At 40.2% G+C, this 27,578-nt stretch overlaps 2 pseudogenes; both read right to left on the bottom strand.

Annotated features, from left to right (window-relative positions):
- Window positions 1-18,784: 18,784 nt before the first annotated feature.
- Window positions 18,785-20,757, bottom strand: LOC103681598 (annotated as a pseudogene).
- A 3,545-nt stretch (window positions 20,758-24,302) lies between these two features.
- Window positions 24,303-26,250, bottom strand: LOC103681599 (annotated as a pseudogene).
- Window positions 26,251-27,578: the final 1,328 nt, after the last annotated feature.

The raw sequence follows: 27,578 nt of genomic DNA, 5'->3' as shown, positions 1-27,578 counted from the left end.
CTTGGGCTTTGGGTTTTGATCTGTATTTATACACAATCCAATGGGTCCACACCTGTCCTCGTTCTCTATTCCTTGTCTGCCATGCATAAACCTTCCCAGACCATACTCTGCAAAATGGCATGTTCCATGACAATCTATTCCCTTTCTGTATACAATTTATCCTTGAAGACCCAATGTCATACAAGCACTTAGCTCCCTGTTCTCCACTATAACCTATGATCCAAAGGAACAGGGCTTCCCCTGCTTTGTTTGACTGTTCATGTTCACAAAGGTGCACGTTTGTATAGAAACAAGTTTTAAAAAATGAGAATTCATTAACTAGAATGGTAGGGAGAACAAATAAGGTTAAACATGATGGATTCAAATAACTATCTTCAAGAAAACCGAACAGTAATCTAATACTAACATTTTACAGACAAGATATACAATAGCGACAATCACATCAACATGAGTCTCTAATTCAGGATGAAATGGCTAAAAGCTTGGAAATAATAGAATAGGAAAACATTCTTTTTAATACACATTGTAGGAAGGTGTAGCTTAAGTTGTAATTTGATCATAAGTGACCATAAATGGACTCAATTATGCTTATGAAAAAGATGCAGGAGATCTTCAGTTGAATACAAAAGAGCATGTTTCACATAATGACAGGAGGGGATTGTTACTTAAAAAAAAATTAATTCCAAAATATGAAAAGGTAGAATTAGGAACAATTAGATGTGCAATAAGATGACAGTATGTATAAAAAGTAATTATTACTATTAAGGATGCGGAAGAACTTCAATACTTTAAAACAATGAGGGGAACATGATGTGACCAACTGATAGATTTGACCACACGAAATATGTAGGCTCTCACTGGACCCAATCAATACATCTGTACACAATACAAGGAGTAAGTGGCAAACAGCAAACTTGGTGAAAAAATTACCATTCTTTTTTTTTTTTTGAAAGAATCAAAACACAACAAAAACATCAGATCCTAGTTCATGAAAGCAACGTACTTGCAAAAACAATTTGCATGTAGGAAGTAAATGGCTAACAAAGTAAAAAATATATTCAGCCTTCTTGGTAATAAAATAGTGGCAAAGTGATGCTCCTTGGCATACCCCTTCATGCATATTAGGTATGTTTTTTTTTTTTTTTCCCGCTCGGGGAATACCAATGGGAGAGATGATACTGTGAAATGTATGTCCCAAAAACTGCTGTCCCAAGGTAGTTTTACCTTCCATTGGACTGGATCCTTCTCATAAATACAGAACAGGCTAAATATACTCCAACTAAAAATTAAAAAAAAAAAATTTCTTTCTCCTTGCTCACACCTCCAAGCCTAAAATTGTTTTTCTACTCCCTTAGCTACAAAACTCCTTGAATATGTTCTAATTTCACTGGAACCACTTTATGCCCCCTAGTCCTTCTACTGTCTCAATCAACTGGACTTCCCTTCCCACCATGTATTGTCAACAACGATCTTGTAATGCTGATTCCAATGAACACTTCTTTCAAAAATATATTAAATAGGGCATTTGGGTGGCTCAGTCGGTTAAGCATCTGCCCTTGGCTCAGGTCATGATCACAGGGTCCTGGGATCGAGTCCCACATGGGGCTCCCTACTTAGGGGGGAGTTTATTTCTCCCTCCCCCCTGCTTGTGCTCTCTCTCTCTTGCTTGCTCTCAAATAACTAAACAAAATCTTTTAACCGAAATAAGAAAAATAATAAATAACTTGAAGATCTGTATTCTTAAAGAAAAAAAAATAGAATATCTTAAATAAGTTATTTTTAAACTTAGTGGTCAACCCAGCAAACAAAAATGTGATCTCTTGGCTCTGGAATAGGCTGGTTGGGATCTCAGTTGACCTCAGGTAAAGATTCTCAGGATCTATTCTCTCTGATCCTTTCCCAAAATACCTGCTGAGCTCTGAGACTCACATGGGTTGGGTCTCTAAGATGAAAGTCTCCATGTGGAGGTCTGGATTCATCCCTGGATGGTCAATGCCAGAAACCAAAGCTCTGTTCCCAGACAGGACAGCAGGAAGCAGTGAAGCATGGGTCCCCCACCCAAACATAGGAACCCCAAAGCAACAACCATGTCCTTTCCCACACACGGATGCACTATGGTAAGGGACTGTAGCAGAAGAGATATTTCCAGCTCCTGTGTCTGGTCATTAAGCAGTGTTTCCATTGTTACCCCCACCTCTGAGCATATTATTTCCCTGAGGGCCATTGATCTGGACAGAAAAGTTTTTTCCTGCCAATTCTCTGTTCCCAGGAGACCAGATTAGAAGTCAGGTGAATCTAGTTATTATTACTTCTCCATGATCTTGCCTACCTTCCAGAGCTCTAACCTACTTGCATCTTATCCCAATTTTCTCCAAATCTAAGGCTGAAGAACCTGCTTAACTACATCTCATGGACCTCCAAAATATTGTCTTTTTGTAAGATTTTTTATTTATTTATGTGACAGAGAGACAGCCAGCGAGAGAGACAACACAGCAGGGGGCGTGGGAGAGGAAGAAGCAGGCTCCCAGCAGAGGAGCCCGATGTGGGACTTAATCCTGGAATGCCGGGATCACGCCCTGAGCCGAAGGCAGATGCTTAACGACTGCACTACCCAGGCGCCCCTCCAAAATACTGTCTTATGGCAGAGAAGATCTCTTCATATCTCTAGAAAATTGCTATTTCCCTCTTCAACAGGAGAGAGGGGTATGTTAATTTGTTATAAACATATTGACAGTTATATGCAAAAGAACGAATCTTGACCACTCTCTCACACCATACACAAAGATAAACTCCAAATGGATGAAAGACCTAGACGTGAGACAGGAATCCATCAAAATCCTAGAGGGGAACATAGGCAGCAAACTCTTTGACATTGGCCACAGCAACTTTTTTCATGACACATCTCTAAAGTCAAGAGAAAAAAAAAAGAAAAAATGAACTTGTGGGACTTTAAAAAAAAAAAAAAAAAAAAAAAAAACTTCTGCACAGCCAAGGAAACAGTCAACAAAACTAAGAGGCAACCCACGGAATGAGAGAAGACATTTGTGAATGACACTACAGATAAAGACTGGTATCCAAGATCTACAAAGAACTTCTCAAGCTCAATACGCGAGAAACAAACAAATCGAGGCAGGAAACAACAATTGTTGGAGAGGATGCAGAGAAAGGGGATCCCACTTACATTGTTGGTGGGAATGCAATTTGGTACAGCCACTCTGGAAAACAGTGTGGAGGACCCTTAAAAAGTTAAAAATTGAGCTACCCTATGATCCAGCAATTGGGCTATTGGGTATTTACACCAGAGATACAGACGTAGTGAAGAGAAGGGCCTTATGCACCCCAATGTTCATAGCAGCATTGTCCACATTAGCTAAATCATGGAAGGAGCCGAGATGCCCTTCAACAGATGACTGCATTAAGAAGATGTGGTCCATGTATACAATGGAATATTACTCAGCCATCAAAAAGAATGATTTCTCAACATTTGCTGCAACATGGACTGCACTGGAGGAGATAATGCGAAGTGAAGTAAGTCGAGCAGAGAAAGACAATTATCATATGATTTCTCTCATCTATGGAACATAAGAACTAGGAAGATTGGTAGGAGAAGAAAGGGATAAAGAAAGGGGGATAATCAGAAGGGAAAACGAAGCCTGAGAGACTATGAACTCTGAGAAACAAACTGAGCGCTTCAGAGGGGAGGGGGGTGGGGGAATGGGATAGGCTGGTGATGGGTATTAAGGAGGGCATGTATTGCATGGTGCACTGGGTGTTATATGCAACTAATGAATCATCGAACTTTACATAAAAAACCAGGGATGTACAGTATGGTGAATAACATAATATAATAAAAAATTATTATAAAAGAAAACTAAAATAAAGACAATGAAATCATGTGACATTGTCTCCCCCCAAAATATAAAATTAAAAAAATAATAAAAGAAAGCATACACAGATATAATTGGAAGTGTTTGGGGATTTGCTTCTGTCAAGGAAATTCTATTAAGAAGGCTCTGGGACCGCCATTTTCACCTTTCCTGTATTGAAATGCAACTGGACTTAACTCCCAGAATCTTTTATCTTCTGCATTAACAAAAGGTCATATTACCAGTTCCATCTCCTGATCCTACTTGGCACTCACTGTGGGGGTCACAGGACGCCTCCCAGGAGGGTGTCTGCCTCAAGGACAAAGCCAGAGCAGTGGCCAAGACCAGGACAAGCCCCTTCTGCACCCTGGGCTGTGGGAGGTGCGCCCCTCACACTGGAGACGAGAGTCTTGTGCACCCCCCTAGAATCTTAATTTTTGCATGTCTCCCATAATTCAGCAAATTGTATACTTTACATATTTTTTAAAAATTAATTTATTTGAGACAGAGAGAGAGAGAGTGCGCATACAGGAACAGGAGGAGGGACAGAGGAATAGGGAGAGAGAGTAATCTGCAAGCTGACTCCCCACTCAGCTCAAGCCCCCACAGAGAGCTCTGTCTCAGGACCCTGCGATCATGACCTGAGCAAAATTAAGAGTCAGATGCTCAACCGACTCAGCCAGGTGCCACATCAAATTATATTTAAGTGTGTGCAGCTTATTTTATGCAATTATACTCCAAGGAATCATATTTGTAGGGAGATATGGAAGTTTCAAGGCAGTAGCAGGAAGATGAAACAGAAAACATAATTATGCAAACTCTTCATCCCAGTGATAGACCCCCTTACACACGGATGCCACCCTCACATCATCAATAGGCAGATGGGCAGCATGAAAACATTAGTTTGCACGTTAATAAATGTCTGACTTAAATTTTGCTTCATCTCTAACTCTACGACCATATTATGTCAAGCTTTTTACTGAAATTTGTGTTTCTATGTGAACTACAACTGGAGACACCTATGTGATTATCGGTTTTGCAGGTGACTATGGTAGGCAATGTGGACACTGAGCTGAATAAGAGAACAGGATCCTAATGAGGAGAATAAAACCCAGTGACTTCTTATAAAACACTCTATATGTTAAAGGCTACATTTCAAGAAGAACAGATACTTAAGGGAATGATGGACACAAAAGTAGTGACCTGCAGTCTCAGACTTTCCTCTCTTATGAAATTAGAAATAGCTTTGCTTGTCAAAGGTTTTTTTTTTTTTTTTTTTCGTAAGTGTAGTACAACTGATGAGTATTTTGGGGGAAAGCAAAAGAAAAGCTCCTCGGTATGATATATTTCCATTCAGAAGAAATTATTTTTAACAAATCTATGGAATCTCATGGGATACATGGGAATTTTCAATATTTTGTCCAAAATATTTGGGAATCACCTCAGGAGAGCAAGAAAACAAAGACTGTACTAAAACATAAAGAGCACTTACGACGTGAATAGGATCTTATTGAAGCATTTGTATGAAAATTATGTATATATACACATGCATAAAATGGAAGAGAAGTTGTAAAAGAAAAGAACTTATGGAACAAACAATGTCAGTGAGAATAACATAAGGTTAAGTCTATTGTTTCTGAACAACTGTATTAAATGAAAACAACAAAATGGAATGAAAATGTGCAACTGACTTATATGAAGACTTACAAGAGCAATAACTTAATGACACCAATAGGGGTCACTAATTCTGATTCAAGATGAAGTTGCCAAAGACTCGGAAATAAAAGGACGTATCAGAAGGGCATTTATGACGTGGGGAGGAAGAGGTAACTAAGGTGTAATTTCATCTTACATAAAGATCTAGAGATTCAAATAGGCCTATAGAATGAAAAGGTGATCTTTAGTCAAATGGCAAAGAAAAATGCCTTCCAGATGTTGGCCAAAGGTGCTGCAACCTTCAGAAACAGGCCTAATCACAAAAGGCTAAAAAGTGCGCTAAGGAATAACAGAGATATGAAAACAAGTCAGAAACATGTATAAAGGATGATTTATCCCCACTAAGGATGAAAAGCTTTCTTTTTCATGTAAAGCAGGGACCAACACATGCAGAATATTGAAGTGCCTGCTCTAATCTTTCAGTAAGAAAAAGAAAAAGAAAAAAAGCAATGCTTGAGATAGAATGTACAGGGTGGTGATTACGGTTAATGACAGCGAGTCATAGATCAGAAAGCTGACAGAAGAGTAGAGTTTAAAAGCCCTCATCACAAGAGAAAACTTTGTGATGATGCATGGTGACAGGTGTGGTGATCATTTTGGAATATATGCAAATATGGAATCATTATGTTGTACACCTGAAGCTAATGTATGTTATATGTCAATTGTACCTCAATAAAAATTTTTAAGGCAATTGAGAGAGCCCAATATGACTTCATAAACTTTCATACATTCCCCAGAAATACATTCATACATCCATAAAAAAACTCAATGGCCAACAGCCAGTTTGTATCAAAACTCCACTTCTTTGATAGGAAGAATCAAATTTTTATTTTATTTTATTTTATTTTACTTTATTTTATTATTTTATTTTATTTTATTTTATTTTATTTTTTATTTTATTTTATTTTATTTTTCAAGATTTTATTTTCAAGCAATCTCTATACCCAACATGGGGCTCGAACTAACAACCCCAATATCTAGAGTCACATGCTCCACTGACTGAGCCAGCTAGAAAACTCTAAGATCAAATTTTTAAAAAGGAATAAAAACAGTCTTATAGCACTATCCAAAAGCAAAGGACTTGCATAGACAATTTTTAACAAGGAATCTACCAAATGACCAACAAACCCCCAAATACAGTCAGCCTCACAGGTTCTAAAATAATGCAAAGTAAAGTTCATTAGCATACCCATTTTCATCTGTTACATACTTTTTTTAATGTTCAGAAAGTCATCATTAGTTTTTGATGTAGTGTTCAATTATTCACTGTAAATCAGGTGATGGGTATTGAGGAGGGCACATGTTGTGATGAGCACTGGGTGTTATACATGCTTTTTCTAGTGTGAATTCCCAGAATGAGAGAAGATAATGTGTGCATGTTTCATGCACCACTATTGCAAGGATGTATTTGCAATAATCCCTTGGTCTGGATCTTTCTCATCCATGTGGAAACATAGTCTAAGATGCCCCCATCTTAAAATAAAAGGACATGCCCTCACTTCACTGTATATCTCTCCACGGCTAATACCCTATTTGTGGATCCTTCCACTTCAGTTCTACTTTTACTGGAAGCACTTTATCTCTCCCCATTCCTTCTAACTGAGCTTGCATTAATACCATTTAGTTGTCAACATTGATACTTGTATTTCTGATTGCAATGATTACTTTGCTTTTGAGCATCCTACATAAATACATTAATTTACTGGTAAAGCTAGCAAACAATTACAGTGATCTCTGGCATCCAAGCTATGCTGGATGGATTCTCAGTGACCTCAGGTACAAGTTCTTAGATTCTATTCCCTCTGATCCTCTCTGGCTGTGTGTGTTGGGCTCTTGAACTCACCTGCATGGGAGCTCAGAGAGCAAATTTTCCCTTTGCAAGTCACAATTCCTCCTTGGATAGTTGATGATGGAGATCAAACTCTATCTGCTGATAAAAGAGTAGGAGGGCATCAAGCATTGGTCTCCAGCCAGACGTAGGACTCCGAAATCAACAACGTGATCTGTCCAACCAAAACGCACATGCTGAGGTTTTACATCGGAAAAGGGATTTACAGCTCCCCACCTCTCATTGGGCACATTTCTGTCTTGGTGCTCCAACCTTTAAGTGCATGATTTCTCCTGGGATCTGGAAAGAATGGAAATATTTCTGGGTGATTCTCTGTTCCTAGGAGACTACATTGTATGTCAGGTGAATTCAGTTTTTATTACTTTTTATCCATTAATTTTCCTGTTTCTAGAGCTCTAAACTTCCCAGCACTTGATCATAACTCTGAGTTAAAGTTTTCTCCAAAGTCTAACACTGAGGAATTCATCTGACTCATTCCTTTAGGTCTTCAAAGCATTCAATTGTGGTGGGGACACAACCCCTGATATCTCTAGAAAATTACTATTTCCTTCTTCAAGAACGAGGAGACATTTGTTCCTTTACAATAAAATCCTGGTTACTGCACTCCTTGGCTTCCTGATAGTTAAGCCCAAACAATTAGAAATTTCACAGTTAGATCACAAGTTAAGAATTGGCATTCAGTCCCTCATTATGAAGTGTTTATTAATTATAAGAGGTATATTTACATTTCATGCACCACTACCTAGCTTAGCACAACATAGGCAGTGTCATTTATTTTTGACAAATGTTCACTCTGTGACGCGGTTTTTATGAACTCCAATCTCTATTGTAGAATTGGGCTCAGAGGGATTTATGTTTTGCTCTAACGTATAAAGCCTGTAAGGCGTGGAGGTTTGATTAGAATTATGTCAGGATGCCTTTAATTTTGAAATTCTGGTATGGAGGTTCTCTCTCTCATTTTTTTACATACAAAGATTAATTATGTATTTTCTTTATATTTATTTTTTATTATGATCAGTCAGCCAGCATGTAGTATGTCATTAGTTTTTGATATAGTGTTCAATGATTAATTAGTTGTGTATAACACCCAGTTCTCATCACAACACGTGATTTCCTTAACAGGTATCACCTGGTTACCCTATCCCCCACCTCCTCCTCTCCATAACCCTCAGTTTGTTGCCTGGAGTCCAGAGTCTTTCACAGTTTGTCTTCCTCTCTGATTTCTTCCCATTCAGTTTTCCCTCCCTTCCCCTGTGGTCCTCTGCTCTATTTCTTATGTTCGACATATGAGTGAAACTATATGATAATTTTCGTTCTCTGCTTCACTTATTTCACTTTGCATAAGCCCCTCCAGTTCTATCCATGATGATGCAAAGGGTGGGTATTCATCCTTTTTGATGGCTGAGTAATATTCCATTGTATACATGAACCACATCTTCTTTTTTTTTTCTTTTTAATGATTTTTTTATTATATTATGTTAGTCACCATACAGTACATCCCCAGTTTCCGATGTAAGGTTCGATGATTCATTAGTTCTGTATAACACCCAGTGCACCATGCAATACGTGCCCTCCTTACTACCCATCACCGGTCTATCCCATTCCCCCACCCCCCTCCCCTCTGAGGTCCTCAGTTTGTTTCTCCTAGTCCATAGTCTCTCATGTTTCATTCCCCCTTCTGATTACCCCCCCTTTATTTATCCCTTTCTTCCCCTACTGATCATCCTAGTTCTTATGTTCCATAGATGAGAGAAATCATATGATAGTTGTCTTTCTCTGCTTGACTTATTTCACTTAGCATTATCTCCTCCAGTGCCGTCCATGTTGTAGCAAATGTTGAGAACTCATTCTTTCTGATAGCTGAGTAATATTCCATTGTATATATGGACCACAACTTCTTAATCCATTCGTCTGTTGAAGGGCATCTCGGCTCCTTCCACGATTTAGCTATTGTGGACATTGCTGCTATGAACATTGGGGTGCATATGGCCCTTCTCTTCACTACGTCTGTATCTTTGGGGTAAACACCCAGTAGTGCAATGGCTGGATCATAGGGTAGCTCAATTTTTAACTTTTGAAGGGACCTCCACACTGTTTTCCAGAGTGGCTGTACCAACTTGCATTCCCACCAACAATGTAGGAGGGATCCCCTTTCTCCACATCCTCTCCAACAATTGTTGTTTCTTGCCTTGTCTATTTTTGCCATTCTAACTGGCGTAAGGTGGTATCTCAGTGTGGTTTTGATTTGAATTTCCTTGATGGCTAATGATTTTGAACATTTTTTCATGTATCTGTTAGCCATTTGTATGTCTTCATTGGAAAAGTGTCTGTTCATATCTTCTGCCCATTTTTTGATTTGTTTATTTGTTTCTCGTGTATTGAGTTTGAGAAGTTCTTTGTAGATCTTGGATACCAGTCCTTTATCTGTAGTGTCATTTGCAAATATATTCTCCCATTCCGTGGGCTGCCTCTTAGTTTTTCTGACTGTGTCCTTGGCTGTGCAGAAACTTTTAATCTTGATGAAGTCCCATAAATTCATTTTATCTTTTGTTTCTCTTGCCTTTGGGGATGTGTCATGAAAAAGGTTGCTTTGGCCGATGTCGTAGAGGTTGCTGCCTATGTTCTCCTCTAGAATTTTGATGGATTCCTGTCTCACATCGAGGTCTTTCATCCATTTGGAGTTTATTTTTGTGTATGGTGTGAGATAGTGGTCAAGTTTCATTCTCTTGCATGTAGCTGTCCAATTTTCCCAGCACCATTTATTGAAGAGACTGTCTTTTTCCCACCGGATGTTTTTTCCTGCTTTATCAAATATTAGTTGCCCAAAGAGCCGAGGGTCCATTTCTGGGCTCTCTATTCTGTTCCATTGGTCTATGTGTCTGTTTTTGTGCCAGTACCATGCTGTCTTTGTGATCACAGCTTTGTAGTACAGCTCGAAATCCGGCATTGTGATGCCCCCAGCTTTGTTTTTCCTTTTCAACAGTTCCTTGGAGATTCGGGGCCTTTTCTGTTTCCATACAAATTTAAGGACTATTTGTTCCAGTTCTTTGAAAAATGTCCTCAGTATTTTGATTGGGATAGCATTGAAAGTGTGGATTGCTCTGGGTAGCATGGACATTTTAACTATGTTAATTCTTCCGATTCATGAGCATGGAATATCTTTCCATCTTTTTATGTCTTCCTCAATGTCTTTCAAGAGTGATTTATAGTTTCTAGAATATAGGTCCTTTACGTCTCTGGTTAATTCCAAGGTAACGTATGGTTTTTGGTGCTATTGTAAATGGGATGGATTCCCTAATTTCTCTTTCTTCAGTCTCGTTATTTGTGTACAGAAATGCAACTAATTTCTGAGCATTGATTTTGTATCCCACCACGTTACTGAATTGCTCTATAACTTCTAATAGTTTTGGAGTGGCTTCTTTTGGGTTTTCCATATAGAGTATCATGTTATCTGCGAAGAGAGACATTTTGCCTTCTCTTTGCCAATCTGAATACCTCTGATCCCTTTTTGTCGTCTGATTGCTGTTGCAAGGAATTCTAGTACTATGTTGAATAATAGTGGCGAGATTGGGCATCCTTGTGGAGTTCCTGATCTTAAGGGAAAGGCTTCCAGCTTTTCCCCACTGAGAATAATATTTGCAGTAGGCTTTTCATAGATGGCTTTTATGAGATTGAGAAATGTACCTTCTATTCCTACACTCTGAAGGGTTTTAATCAGGAAACGATGCTGTATTTTGTCAAATGCTTTTTCGGCATTGATTGAGAGGATCATATGGTTCCTGAGTCTTTTCTTGTTGATATGATGTATTACGCTGACTGATTTGTGAATATTGAACCACGCTTGTATCCCAGGTATGAATTCCACTTGACATTGATCGATAATCCTTTTAATGTACTGTTGGATTCTATTAGCAAGTATCTTGTTGAGGATTTTGGCGTCCATATTCATTGGGGAAATCGGTCTGTAATTCTCCTTTTAGAGGGGGTCTTTGCCTGGTTTAGGGATCAAGGTAATATTGGCCTCATAGAATGAGTTTGTTAGCTTTCCTTCTGTTTCTATTTTTTGAAATAGCTTTAGGAGAATAGGTATTATTTCTTCTTTGAATGTTTGGTAGAATTCCCCAGGAAAACCGTCCGGGCCTGGAGTTTTGTTATTTGGAAGGTTGTTTATCACTGACTCAATTTCTTCATAATTAATTGGCCTGTTTAAGAAATCAATTTCTTCCTGTTTCAATCTTGGTAGTTTATAGGTTTCCAGGAAGGATTCCATCTCTTCCAGATTGCTTAGTTTATTGGCATATAGCTGTTGATAAAAATTTCTAATAATCCTTCCAATTTCAATGGTGTTCGTCATGAACTCTCCTTTTTCATTCATAATTTTAATAACTGGGTCCTTCCTCTTTTCTTTTGGATAAGTGTTGCCCGTGGTCTGTCAATTTTATTGATTCACTCAAAGAACCAGCTTCTAGTTCTGTTGATCTGCTCTACTGTACTTCTGGTTTCTGCCTGAGTGATTTCAGCTCTAATTTTGGTCAACTGCGTGTTGCTGTTCCAGCTTCTTGAGGTGAGAATATAAAGCTGCATTTTAGATTTTTCTATTCTTTTGAGTGCGGCTTGGATGGCTGTGTATTTCCCACTTAGGACTGCCTTTGCAGTATCCCATAGGTTTTGGACTGTTGCATTTTCATTCTCATTGGTCTCCCTAAATTGTTTAATTTGATTTTTGATTTCCTGGTTTATCAAGTCATTCCTGAGCAGGGTAGTTCTTAGTCTCCAAGTGTTTGAGTTTCTTCCAAATTTTTCCTTGTGGTTGAGTTCCAATTTCAGAGCGTTGTGGTCTGAGAATATGCAGGGGATAATTTCAATCTTTTGGTATTGGTTTAGACCTGTTTTGTGTCCCAGAACATGGTCTATTCTTGAGAATGTTCCATGGGCATTAATATAGAATGAGTATTCTTTGGTTCTGGGGTGTAGTGTTCTATATATATCTATGAGGTCCAACTCGTTGAGTATGGCATTCAAAGCCTTTGATTCCTTGCTTAGTTTTTGCCAGGGTGTTCTGTCTATTTCTGAGAGTGGAGTGTTGAGGTCCCCTACTATTAATGTATTTTTATTTGTATATCTCTTTATTCTGGTTAAGAGTTGGCTTGTGTATCTTGCTGCTCCCCTGTTGGGGGCATATATATTTATAATTGTCATATCCACTTGTTGAATACTTCCCTTAAGAATAATATAGTGCCCTTCTGCATCTCTAACTATAGTCTGTAGTTTAAAATCCAATTTATCTGGTATGAGAATTGTTACCCCAGCTTTCTTTTGAGGTCCATTTGCGTGAAAGATGGTACTCCATCCCCTTACTCTCAGTCTGAATGCATCTTTGGGTTCAAAATGAGTCTCTTGTAGACAGCAAATGGATGGCTCATTTCTTTTTATCCAATCTGCAACCCTGTGGCATATTATGGGAGCATTTATGCCATTCACATTAAGACTGAGTACTGAGAGATATGATTTTAATGATGCCATGTTGTCAGTAAAGTCTTTGTTTGTATTGGCTGTGACTTTCTGTTCTGTATCACTCTTGGGGCCTTTTACTTTTATAGAACTCCCCGTAATATCTCCTGTAGGGCTGGTTTCATGGTTACAAAATTGGTTAGTGACTGGCGATTCTGAAATGTCTTTATTTCTCCATCAATTCTGAATGACAGCCTTGCTGGATAAAGGATCCTTGGCTGCATGTTTTTCTCTGAAAGAGCTTTAAATATGCTCCCCCAACCCTTTCTCTCATTCCAGGTCTGTGTAGACAGGTCTGACGTAATTCTGATGTCTTTGCCTTGGCTCGTGAGAAATGTCTTTGCCCTGGCCACTTTCAATACTGTATCCTTGGATCTAATATTTGCGAATTGCATTATGACGTGACGTGGTGTAGCTTTGTCGTGGTTGAGATTGGGAGGGGTCCTCTCTGCCTCTTGGACATGGATGTTTGTTTCCCTCTCTAGATTAGGGAAGTTTTCAGCTACAATTTGTTCAAATATCTCTCCTAGACCTCTGTTTTTCTCCACCCCCTCGGGGATGCTGATGATTCTAACATTTGATTGGTTCAATGAGTCAGTAATCTCCCGTAACCTACATTCGTGGGCGTGGATTTTTTTTAAGAGCAGCTTCTATTTTCATTTTTTCCTCTATTAACCCATCCTCCAATTCACTAACCCGTTCCTCTGCTTCTGTGACCCTGGCCTTCAGAGCCTCTAGTTTTGCCTGCATTTGGCTCATAGAATTTTTAATTTCTGTCAGATTCACTCTCATTTCTTTCCTTAGGGATTCTATATTCTCAGTAACCTTTTCGTTAATAGTTTTTTCAATTCTACTCATCATTTTGACCACCATTACTCAGAATTCCATTTCTGATACTTTGGTTACATCCATATCCATTATTTCTGTGGCAGAAGCCACAGACTCACTGTCTTTTCTTTGCTGGGGGGGGCTTCTCCTTCTTGTCATTCTGATGAGGAGAGGTTGCGGGGTTGTCCAGAGCCCAGATTATTGACTGGGTCCCAGGCCGTGCCCCTTGTTTTATAGGGATCTTAGAGATGTGGGCTTCTTCTTTAAAGATTTTATTTATTTATTTATGTGGCAGCCAACCAGCGAGAGAGGGAACAGAAGCAGGGGAGTGCGAGAGGAAGAAGCAGGCTCCCAGTGGAGGAGCCCGCTGAGGGACTCCTTTCCGGACACCGGGATCAAGCCCTAAGCCGAAGACAGGCGCTCAATGACTGCGCCACCCAGGCGCCCGGGTTGTGGGCTTCTTTATTTTTCAGCCTGCCTTCTGTGTTCTGGGGGAGGGGCCTGCCGCGCCGATACTCAGGCCACCGTGTTTGGGTAGAGTTTCCATGTCCCCTGCAAGGGGGAATGGGGATGGGCACGCTCTGAGCCGGTATTTCCAGGCTTTTGTTCTCTTGCGGCTTTCCCTGGAGTTTTGCTGTGCCTCTTCTGAGAGTCAGAGCAGCAAGGGCGAATTTCAGCCTCTGTCACAGAACAGAGGGTTGAGGCCCGTTCTGTACTAATGTTCTGGCCACTTTAACTCTGTTACTGTTGGTGCTGCTCAACCCTGGAGCGTCCCGGGATGTGTGCCCCACACCCGGCATCCCAGCCCTCACTTCCAGGGCCGGTGTGTCTCTGTCTTTTGTGTTTCTAACACTGCCAGCTGCCAGCCGCCCTGCACGCACTCTGGAAGCTCCCATTCTCAGTCTGGATCCGGTGAGCACACCGGGATTCAGGTGTTCCGCGAGATGCCTGGTGGCGCGCGCACCCGGCTCACAGTCTCAGTCTGCTGTTGTGCGGGTGCCGTCCGCGAGCCCCACCCGCTCTCCCATGCAAGTGGCTACCGCTTCCCAGCACCTGAACACGGCAGCTCCCTGCCCCTTATGTTTATCTTCCGATATCTGTGCGCTGTTTCATGGCTCCCCGCTTCATACCTCAATACTCAGCGTTGGAGATGTTCATTTGTAGAGATCCAGATGCATCTTCCTGCGTCTCAGGCTGGTTCTGTGGTTGTTTAGGCTGATCTGGTACCTATCCAGCTCGACTCGGGGGACCGGCTGAAAAATGTGTCTCCTACTCCTCTGCCATCTTAACTCCTTGAACCACATCTTCTTTATCCATTCATATGTTGAGGGACATCTAAGCTACTTTCATAATTTGGCTATTGTGGACATTGCTGTTATGAACACTGGGGTCCAAGTTCCCCTTCTTTTCACTACCTCTGTATCTATGGGGTAATTCCTAGTAGTTCAATTGCTGGGTCATAGGGTAGCTCTATTTTTAACTTCTTGAGGAACCTCCATACTGTTTTCCAAAGTGGCTGTACCAGCTTGCATTCCCACCAAGAGTGTCAGAGGATTCCCCTTTTCCACGTCCTCACAAACACTTGTTTCCTGTCTTGTTAATTTTAGCCATTTATACTGGTGTAAGGTGGTATCTCACTGTGGTTTTGATTTGTATTTCCCTGATGGCTAGTGATGTTGTAAATTTTTTTTTTCATGTGCCTGTTAGCCATTTGTATGTCGTCTGTGGAGAAGTGTCTGTTCACATCTTTTGCCCATTTCTTGACTGGATTCTTTGGGTTTTTTTGGGGTATTGAGTTTGATAAGTTCTTTACAGATCTTGGATACAAGCCCTTTATCTGAAATGTCATTTGCAAATATCTTCTCACATCCTGTGGATTGCCCCTTAGTTTTGTTGACTCTTTCCTTTGCTACGCTAAAGCTTTTTATCTTGATGATGTCTCAATAGTTCATTTTTGCTTTTATTCCCCTTGTCTTCAGAGATGTATTTTGGAAGAAGTTGCTGTGGCCATTGTCAAATAGGTTACTGCCTATGTTCTCTAGGATTTTGATAGATTCCTGTCTCACAATGAGGTCTTTCATCCATTTTGAGTTTATCTTTGTGTATGGTGTAAGAGAATGGTCTAGTTTCATTCTTCTGCATGTGGTCGTCCAGTTTTCCCAGCACCATTTATTGAGGAGACTGTCTTTTTTTTTTCAATTGATGCAAATAAAGCATTTGACAAAATACAGCATCAGTTCCTGATTAAAACACTTCAAAGTATGGGCATAGAGGTACCATACCTCATATCATAAAAATCATGTACGAAAAGCCCAGAATGAATATCATTCTCAATGGGGAAAAACTTTTCCCGTAACATCAGGAACAAGACATAGATGAACATTCCCATCATTATTGCTCATCATAGTACTAGAGGTCCTAGCTACCACAATCAGACAATAAAAGGAAATAAAAGGCATTCAGACTGTCAAAGAAGAAGTCAAATTCTCTCTGTTCACAGATGCCATGATACTTTATGTGGAAAACCTGAAAGACTCAAGCCCAAGTTATTACAACTCATACAAGAATTCAGCAATGTGGCAGGATACAAAATCAATACACAGAAAGAAGTTGCTTTTCTATACACTAACAATGTTACCAAAGAAAAAGAAATTAAGGAATTGATCCCATTTACAATGACACCAAAAACCATAAAATACCTAGGAATAAACCTAACAAAAGAGGTAAAGGGTCTCTACTCTAGAAACTACAGAACACTGATGAAAGAAATGGAGGAAGACACAAAGGGATGAAAACACATTCCATGCTTATGGATTGCAATAATAAACATTGTTAAAATGTCTATGTACCCTTAGAAAGTTAAAAATAGAGGTACCTTATGATCCAGCAATTGCACTACTGGCTATTTACCCCAAAGATACAGACGTAGTGAAGAGAAGGACCATATGCACCCCAATGGACATAGCAGCATTGTCCACAAGAGCTAAGTTGTGGAAAGAGCTGAGATGACCTTCAACAGATGAATGGATTAAGAAGATGTGGTCCATATATACAATGGAATATTACTCAGTCATCAGAAAGAACCATTACCCAACATTTGCAGCAACAGGAACAGGACTGGAGGAGATTATACTAAGTGAAATAAATCAAGCAGGAAAGACAATTATCATATAGTTTCACTCATTTATGGAACATAAGAAATAGCAGGAAGATTGGTAGGAGAAGGAAGGGAAGAATGAAGGTGGGTAAACAGAAGGAGGAATGGACCACGAGAGACTATGGACTCTGGGAAACAAACTGAGGGCTTCAGAGGGGAGGGAGGTGGACGATTGGGATAGGCTGGTGGTGGGTATTAAGGAAGGCACATATTGCATGGAGCACTGGGTATTATATGCAAATAATGAATCATGGAATACTACATCAAAAAAACTAAGGATGACAGTATGGTGACTAACATAACATAATAAAAATTATTAGGAAAAATTAATAAAATAAAATAAAATCTTTAATTAAAAAAATGTCTATGCTGCCCAGAGCAATTTACTCTTTCAATGCAATCCTTATGAAAATACCAAGGAAATTTTTCACAGAGCTGGAAGGAACAATCCTAACATTTGCATGGAACCAGAAAAGACCCAAATTGCCAGGGGAATGTTGAAAAAGAAAACCAATCCAAGGCATCCCAATGCCTGGCTTCAAGGTCTATTACAAAGCTATGATCATCAAGACAGCAAGGTACTGGCACAGAAACAGGCACATAGACCAATGGGACAGAATAGAGGCCCCAGAAATGGTTCCTCAACTCTAGGGTCAACTAATCTTTGACAAAGTGGGAAAGAACAACCAATGGTATGGTGGCTCTGAACGGAGGATATTTTGCCATGTCTAAAGGGCTGCTGCCAAACACCTGTAATTCACAGGCCAGCACCCAGCAAAAGGAATTATCTAGCCCCAGTGCAAAAAGTGAGAAGGTGAGAAACAGGATTCTAGACCAGGTCTTCTCTGCCTCCATTGTGCATACAAATCACCAAAGTTTGCAGTTAAAATGCAAATTCTGACTCTTCAGGTCTCCAGTAGGCCCAGAGACTCTGCATTTTAAACAAGATTTTATCTATCTATATATCTATCATCTATATCTATCATCTATCTATTGAGAATTGGGGAAGGGGCAGAGGAAGAGGGAAAGAGAGAATGTCAAGCAGACTCTGAGTTGAGCATGGAACTTGACATGGGGCTCAATCTCATGATCCTGAGATCATGATCTGAGACAAATCCAAGAGTGGACACTTATCTGACTGAGCACCACCACCCCAGGCACCAATAGAGACTCTGCATTTTTAGTCAGCTCCCAGGTGGTGTTGATTCTTCAGGTCCTGGTCTTGGAGCACAGTTTGAGAACAACGCTGTGGTCCTGTGTTAGAGTCACTTGTAAGTAGTTTTAGGTTTTTTCCACCAGGAATCTTCCTTGCACATAATTTTGAAAGAAATGTTTTTCACTCACTCTTTGGGTGGGGAAAAAAGTCTGTGCTCAATTTTTTAAGTAGAAGGGCTCTTGGGGGATATCAAATAATACATACTGAGGATATTTTATGGTAGGCACAGGAAGGGCCTCCACAAGATGTCATCCTGGAGAACACTTGAAAATGTTAGCTTACTTAGCAGGGTAATTAAGATAGTAGATGGACTAAAGCTACTAGTCATTATCCTACAATAAGAAGATAAGCCTGGATTATCCATGTTGGACTAGTACTAAGAAGAGTGAGGAAGAAGAATGGAGTCAGAGAGACATTTGAAACTACTATTGTACTGGTTTTGCAGGTGGAGGAAAGGCCATGAGCCAAGGAATGTGGGGGCCACTGAACACTGGAGCAGGAAAGGGGATGTTCTCCCCAGAGCATTCAGAAGGATCAAGGCCCACAGACATCATTATTGTAGCCCATGAAACCCCTTTCATGCTTCTGATCCCAGAACTTTCAGAGAATTACTTGTTTTGAGACACTGGTGTGAATATTTGTTACAATAGTGAAAGGAATCTATCCCATATTTCTGCCACTGTACAGGACAGCCCCAACAGCATTAAGGTCTGTAACAAGAAATGTGAGACACTCATGATCCAGGACACCAGAACCAACAGTGCACAGAACTGGTGGTTCATGATGACTGTGTAGTGCAGGGAATGACAGATGGCCACAAACCTGTCATAGGCCATCTTGGACAGGAGAAAGTTGTCCAGCCCTGAAAATGTTATGAAAATGTACATCTGGGTGATGCAGTCTGCATTGGTTATGACTTTGCTCTGAGTCTGGATGTTCCACAGCATCTTGGGGACAGTGGTAGAGGTGAAACAGCTATCTGCAAAGGACAGGTTGGCAAGGAAGAAGTACATGGGGTGTGGAGGTGGGAGTCTGAGCCGATGGACAGAATGAGGAGCAGGTTTCCAAACACAGTGATCAGGTACATGGAGAGGAAAAGCCCAAATCTGATGTCCTTCTGGTCCCTCTGAAAATCCCATAAGTAGGAATTATGACATCCATGTATCATTGTCTGATCGCACGTGGTTGCATTGACTATCAGCAAAGAGAAAAAGACATCATTAATTTTTCATGAAAAGCATTGCTCACATGGTTCAAATACAACAATTTATATTTCATAGTCAATAAATTAATTTCAGTATTTTGTGTAGGGATTGTTCCCCTTGAAGAGATTCCCTCCCATCCCATCTCTGATTAGGCATTGGGTCTCATTCCCCGCCTTCCCCCACACAGGTCCTGCATTCTACTGTTTTATTAAAAATATCTTTTGTGCATTTGAGGAATATGACTGAGTGTCAAACATGTCCAGGCAAAGTCTAGGCAATGAGTACAGGATCCTGAAAACCAAAACCCAATGTAATCCAATAGTGGAGAGAGAGCAGTAACAAACAAAATAATAATAATACATTAGCAGTTGACAAGTGCTATGAAGAAAACAAGAGTATATATCAAGGAGAGAGCAGATATGAGTGTTATTTTGTAATTGTATTTCAGACAAGACCAGGAAACAGGGTGGCATTTGAACAGAGGCCCCAGGGAAGTGAGGGCAAGATCTGCAGTCATGTCTGGGGAAGTGTGTGCTGACAGAGGGAATGGCATCTGCAGAGGCCCTGAGGATTTGACTACTTTGAGCTGTTGAGTCCAGAAAAGGAAGCAAGTGTGGGAAGGGGAATAAGCAGGAGAGTGATGAGAGATAGTGTCAGGCAATTTCAAAGAAGTAGTGGCCTCTCTGCTGATTCAACTTCAAGAACAAAGGAGTCACTCACCCATGCTATATACTTCTTGTATTTTGTAATCTACTTGCAAAGGTATCCTGTAAATGGAAATAGAGCCCCTCCTGAGTACCGTCTGGCGATGGAGTTCTGGCCTCTGTATTTTACGAATCACCTAGAAATATATTACACTATGTGCCCTTGTTCTGAAGACTGTTCTCATTCCACGAGGCACACACACACAGACATATATACACAGACACACATAGACACACACACACACACACACACACACACACACACAGACACATACACTTGCACACACCCCACATCATTGCTCCCTGGACTGTATTCTTACCATGAGTCCCCACCCATGGTCCAAGGATGAACCTGGAGCAGCAGTAACTCAGGCTGTCCAGATCACTGATCATTCCCCTAAACAATGTAAAATGCTACCTGACATTCCGATCAGCAAGCTTCGCATGGACAGACATATGTTACCTATATAAAATTTAAAACTTTTTATGGACAATATATCCAACCAAAAGTCAATAAATAAATAATGTTAACTGCATTTGAAATACCACTAGAGGAAGAATAGGCATAGAGTTCATGGACATATAGTAATAATAGGCAGCTAACAATGAACCTGGGGGTCAAGTATATAAATATTTGCTCAAATTTAGTAATGGTTTAAGAAAACAACAAGAAATCTATTGCACACTCATCAGCCTGTGAGACAATGTAAAGATCTCCAGCACTGATTTGGTTGGAATTTTTAAACAGGTAGCAAAAGAAGTTCCTCTAATTTTGCTTGCAGAAATGCGAACTGTTACATTGTTGGGAAAACAACCTAAAGACAGCTATTAATATGAAAATACACATTTTTTTCATCTTAGCAATTCTCAAAAGTGATAGTATTGACATTCTGGTCCATACTGTTCTCTGTGGTGTCCTGTGTCCTGGGCTTTGTAGGATGTTTAGAGTGTCCCTGGCCTCCCCTGACACCTCCCATGTGACTCCAAATACCTCAGGACCACCCTGGGGAATGATATTTCCTCCAGTGGAGAACCAGATTTTTAACATAATGATCTCCGGATATTTTTGTAGAATTGTTATAATATCAATGTATTGAGAAAAATGGAAAAAGGTTTCAAATGTGGTTAGGACAGCCACACAGGGAAATACTATGCAGAACCTGAAATAAAGAATCAGCACTTCTCTAGTAGAGTGGAGGCAAGTCCATGAGATATTATCGAGAAAGAAGGAAGAAAGTACACAGGTAGGAAAGAAGACTGCCCCGAACCTTAAAGAGCATTTATGATGAGCACAGGATACCACTCATCCATTTGTATGGTGTAGAATGTGTATTTGTGCATCATCTAGGAAGAGAAGTTTTAAAGACCCTAAGAACATAAGGAATAAAGATGGTCAGGAGGAATGAAATTAGGTCAAGTGTAGTGTTTACAAAACAACTGTGTGAAAGAAAATTAAATGAGAATCTAAAACTAATATATATAAAGACATAAAATAGCAATTCAGTACTATCAAGATGGGTCACTAATTCCGGATTAAATGTCCAAAGACTTGGAATAAAAAGAATATGAGAGAATGACCTTTACAACCGGGGAGCAGGCACTCTGTAAGTGGTAATTTCATCTTACATAAAGAAATATGGAATCAAATATACTTATGAAGGTAAAGGCAATCTTGAGTCAAATGGAAAGAAGAGAGGATGGTCAAAGATGATGGGACTGTTAGAAATGGATCTCATCACACAGAGACAAAAGGACCCCTGGGGAATGACAGAGATGCAGAAACAAGTGGGAAATATGTATTGAGGTCATTTATTAGCACTCAATGTACAAATGCCATTTATTTTCATTTTTGTTTATTGCAAGGACTGACAAATGAAGAATATTAGAGACAGCTCAATGTTTCCGGACGGATAATATAAAAAAGCAATATAGAGAACACCATACAACCGAGGGACAGATTTGAGCCCACACTACTAATGAGCACAATTCCCCACATGCACGTCTATACATACACACTGGAACTCAATGCAAACAGCAATGTTGGTAAAACAGACACAAAACCCTCCTCTAATTCCTTGTTTGAAAGAACGCAATCCACAACAGGAATAAAAAAAAAAAAAACCCTGACTCCACTGTACAAATGGAAAGACCTGGTAGAGACAGTGTACAATACAGAAAACCAAGGAATAACTAATCCATAAATATATTCAGCTCCCCGGGTAATGAAATCATTGCAAAGAAAAGCTCCTTCATATAGTTTTCATTCTCAGATCATTGTTTTCATGTGAATACCCAGAGTACATGGGACCCTGTGCAAATGTATGTCTCATGAATTACTGTTGCAAGGTCTTATCTCCAAGCAATAAATCGGTCTAGGTCTTTCTCATCAGTATGGAAACAGAGTCCAATATGCCCCAATTTAAAGACAAAAAAGAAATGCCCTGACTTCACTGGACATCCTTCCATCCCCAATATTCCTACTTCGTTTAATTGCAAAACTCACTGGTTTGTTCTACTTTTACTGGCAGTAGTTTGTGCCTCCCATCCCTTCGCTTCATTGTCAGCAATTACCCATGTGCTGCTGAGCTCAAAGTTCACTTCTTTCTTTAACATCATCAGTGACTCCATTAATGAGCTCACCAGGCAAGGAAATGACCATAGAGATCTCTAGGTTCTGGGCTAGGTTGTTGGCTGCCTGGTGACCTCAGGTCAGTGTGCCTGGTTTGAATTGTGTCTGACCCTTTCTTGCAGGACCTGCTGGGCTCTGGGAATCACCTTCATGGGAACCCAGGGGATGGGGTCTCCATCTGGCAGTCTGAATTCCTCCTGGGTGGAGATATTGGTGACTAAAGTCTGTCCCCACACAAGACTGCAGGAAGGAGGCTACCGTCAGTCTCCCAGCCAAGCTTAGGACTCCAGAAGCAACACCCAGGTCCCATCCAGCCCAAGGTGGCACAGGCAGAGGGACTGCCAAACAGGAGATATTTAGAGCTTCCTCTGTCTGTTAATTAGGAATGTTTCCCTCCTGCTCCCCCAACCTCTAAGCACATGATTTCCCTGTGGGACACTGGTGTGGACAAAGGAAATGTTTCCTGGAGAGTCCGTGTTCCCAACAGACCAGCTTATAACCAAGTGAATCCAGAGTCAATTACCCTGTCCTCAGGAGCTCTGCTGCTACCAGAGGTAGGACCTTCCAGCACCTTATCCAACCCTGACTTCAACTTTTTCCCAAAGTCTAGGACTGAGCAATCTGTCTGGATTAGATCCCTTGGATCTCCAAAATGTTGGCTTGCAGTGGACACACAGCCCTGCCATCTACAGAATATCACCGTTGTCCTTTTGAACAAGGATAACTAAGTTTTTTGATATAAACCTTGAGCAAGGGATGCCTGGGTGGCTCAGTTGGTTAAGAGTCTGCCTTCAGCTCAGGTCATGCTCCCAGGATTCTGGGATCAAGTCCCACATCAGGCTCCTTGCTCAGGGAGGAGTCTGCCTCTCCCTCTTCTTGCCGCTAGCCTTACTTGTGAGTGTTCTCTCTCTTTCTGACAAATAAAACAAATCTTAAAAAGAAGCAAACAAAAAACCTTGAGCAAGACATACCTCAGCTTCATGAAAGATTTGCCAAATGATAAGGAATTTCATACTTGTAAATTAAGAGCTGTCATTTGGTCCCTTATTGTAAAACATTTTAATTAATTAATTAATTAATTTTATTTAATTTTTAATAATAATATTTTTATTTTATTTTTAGTCACCATACAGTACATCCCCATTTTTCGATGTAAAGTTCCATGATTCATTACTTGCATATAACACCCAGTGCACCATGCAATACGTGCCCTCCTTACTACCCATCACCAGCCTATCCCATTCCCCTACCCTCCTCCCCTATGAAGCTCTCAGTTTGTAAAGCATTTTTTAAATATAAGAAATATATTTAAGTCAAGCAGAGAAAGACAATTATCATATGGTTTCACTCATTTATGGAACATAAGAAGTAGGAAGATCGATAGGAGTAGAAAGGGAAGAAGAAAGGGGGGTTAAACAGAAGGGGGAATGAACCATGAGAGACTATTGACTCTGGGAAATAAACTGAGGTTTTCGGGGGGGGGATGGGATAGGCTGGTGATGGGTATTAAGGAGGGCACGTATTGCATGGTGCACCGGGTGTTATATGCAAGTAATGAATCATGGAACCTTACATCAAAAACTAGGGATGTACTGTATGGTGACTAACATAATACAATAAAAAATATTATTATTAAAAAAGAGAAGAAGAAAAAAATATATATTTAGATTTTCTTTGCACTATTTTATGATCTTGGAATAGAAAAGTAAATAGATTCTTCTCTGTAGCTTCCAGAATGAAGCAAGTGTTGCAAACATCTTTTTAGCCCAATGAGAACCATTTCAGACTTCTGACGCCCTGATATGTCAGAACATAAATGTGTTTTAAACACTAACGTAGTCATTTTACATTAGCATTAGGAATCGAATGCAAACATTTATTCAATAAAATTTTGCTCAGGAAACTGAGATTAAGCAATCTTCAGAATTTGTTCTGTCTTATGACAATTGGCCATGTAAAGTCTCCTTCACAAAGAACGCTTTCAGAGCCCTCTTTATGTCTTTGTTCCTCAGGCTGTAGATGAAGGGGTTCAGCATGGGGGTGAACACTGTGTACATCACCGAGGCCACTGCACTTGAGTGGGAGCTCTGGGTAGCAGCAGAGCTCAGGTACACACCGAGCACCGTACAAAAAAATAAGGAGACAACTGAGAGGTGAGACACACAGGTAGAAAATGTTTTATACTTGCCCTGAGCTGAGGATATTCCACGTATGGAGGAAACAATCTTAGAATAAGAATAAAGTATCCCAGCAAAAGGACCCCCATACAGCAGGACAGCTGCAAAATACATCACCAAGTTGTTAAGAAAGGTGTCAGAACAGGCAAGTTGGACCATATTATTGAGTTCACAAAAAAAGTGGGGGATTTCCACCTTTGTGCAGAAGGACAGCCGCAGCATCATTAAACTCTGTAATAAGGAATTCAGGATACACGTGATCCAGGACATCAGAACCAGCAGTCCACAGAGCTGGGGATTCATGATGACTGTGTAGTGCAGGGGGTGACAGATGGCCACAAACCGGTCATAGGCCATCACACTCAGGAGAAAGATGTCCAACACAGCAAATAGTATGAAAAAATAAATCTGAGTAACGCACTCATCATAGGTTATGACTTTGCTCTCTGTCTGTATATTCATCAGCATCTTGGGGATGGTGGTGGAGGTGGAACAGATGTCTATAAAGGACAGGTTGGCCAGGAAGAAGTACATGGGGGTGTGGAGGTGGGAGTCAGAGCTGATGGCCAGGATGAGGAGCAGGTTTCCAAACACAGTGATCAGGTACATGGAGAGGAAAAGCCCGAATATGAGGGGCTGCAATTATGGTTCTTCTGAAAATCCTAGAAGACGAAACTCTGAAATTCGTGTATCATTGCCCGGTTTCATGTGGTAGAGGTGACTTCAAGGACAGAGTCAAATAGCATGATTAATCTTCATTCACTTGTATTACTCACAGATTTAAAATGCTACTTTTTAAATTTTGTAGTCTGAGTATTATTTTTAATATTTTGTGCATGATTTTGGTCCATTTCAGGGGATCACCTACACCAACATAGTTATGGAATTTTTGTTCCAATCACTTATTTTGTAAAAAGCCATGTATTCCACACTTTTAAATAAAAATTATTCCAAATTCCAGAAATGCAAATTAAGTCCTGGTTAAGTCCTGCCATCATCTAGGGAAGGAGTATAGGATGCTAGAGAAAAAAATTTCCTAACATTGAATGATGGAGAAAGAATACATTAACCAATAAGAAAATAAGTAGCATTTCAGAAGGTGCCAAGTGTTATGAAGAAAAGGAAAATAGGGATAAAGCAGAGAGTGAAAAGGGCATGCTATTTTCATGGATATTTAGGCCAATTTTGTGAACAAGGTGACACTGGAACAGAAATCTCAAGTAAGAGATGGAAACAGATCAAGGATTGTGGGGGAAATGTGTGCCTGGCAGAGGGAATGGCCAGTGCAAAGGCCCCGAGGAAGGTACTTGTTTCCAAGGTTCAAGTCAAAGAAGCAAAGCCAGTGCTGCAAGGGGAATGAGCAGGAGGCAGACTGAGGAGAGACACTGTCAGACATGCTGAGGAGGGAAGTGGCCGATTTGCTACCTCTGAACCCTCAAGGCACAGGGACTTCCTTATCCACACTGCCTCTCCCTCTGTGTTCATTGTGTTGCAAAGGCATCCCAGGAATTGAACCAGATTCTATTCTTAGTGGCCTCTCTTGATTGAGTTCTGGCCCCTGTGTTGTGTCACCTTTTGGTTTATGAGTCCTGGCACCCTGTTGTGGTGACTGCTCCCACTCTACAGTCACCCACATGCAAGACACCATCCTCTCCTGGGTTGTGTTATTCCCCTGTCTTTCTGTCCCCGGCATCTTGATTGTGCCAGGAATGGATCCAACCCACGTAGGTGAGATCAGTGAGCTTTCCCCTGCAAAATGCAGAATTGCCAATTCCTAAGCCTCCCATGGACAAATAATATGTTTAAATATTAACATATATCTAGAAATAAATATAGATATAGATATCCTCAAAATTGAGCAATAGATTAAACAAACACTTCACAAAAGGAAGTGTCCACAGACAACAAAAGTTGGGCATTTTTATATCAAGCATAGAAGACATTGTTCCTGTATGTCCTGCATCATTTTTGGCCAATTCATTCTGTGTGGTCTGATAGGGGATGAGGTTAGTCCTTTCTCCCTTCTCTATGTGGCATCTTTTATTGATATTCTTGAGCTTGGGGTATTGGTCTCTTTTACAAACCCAGTGGGCACACTCTAATTCTCATTCCGGTTTCACCCGGTGTGCAAAGGGGTCCACAGACCATGTTCTATAATCTTGCCCACACCATGGCAATTCTATCATTTTGTACTCAATAATTAGCTTTGTATCATTCTGTCTGTGGATATTGTTTCATACACACATTTATTTCATTGTGCTCTGTCCTCACTGTTAGGATTCATGTTTCAAAAGTGCAGGGACTTCACCTTCTTTGTTCATTTTTGTTTTTTCCACCAAGTTTTGTGAATATATGTGTTTAATATAAAAAGCCCTAAGAATATGGATAGGTATAGAATGAACAGAATGAAGTGATTGCAGAACCAGGTTAAAATGTAAATTGAGTAGTTTCAAAACACCTGTTGCAGTCAAAATTGCATGAAAAACCGAAATGAACTAAAATAGAATATAAAATAGCAATCAGTAATGATATCAATATGGATTAATAATTCAATTGCCAAAGTCCTAGACACATAAAAACATAATACATAATGTTCTTAGAATGCTCAGTATTTACTTGTTAGAGTTATAAATTAGGTCTCAATGTATAAGGACATTTATCACATGGCAAGGTTGTATTTCAATTTTGTTGGAAAAGGTTAAATTTCTCAATAAATGCTG

The sequence above is a fragment of the Ursus maritimus genome, unplaced genomic scaffold, assembly GCF_017311325.1.
Source record: "Ursus maritimus isolate PB19 unplaced genomic scaffold, ASM1731132v1 scaffold_37, whole genome shotgun sequence".
NCBI classification, from domain to species: Eukaryota; Metazoa; Chordata; class Mammalia; order Carnivora; family Ursidae; genus Ursus; species Ursus maritimus.
Note: the sequence above shows the minus strand (reverse complement) of the source record. Positions and strands in the feature narration are given on the sequence as shown.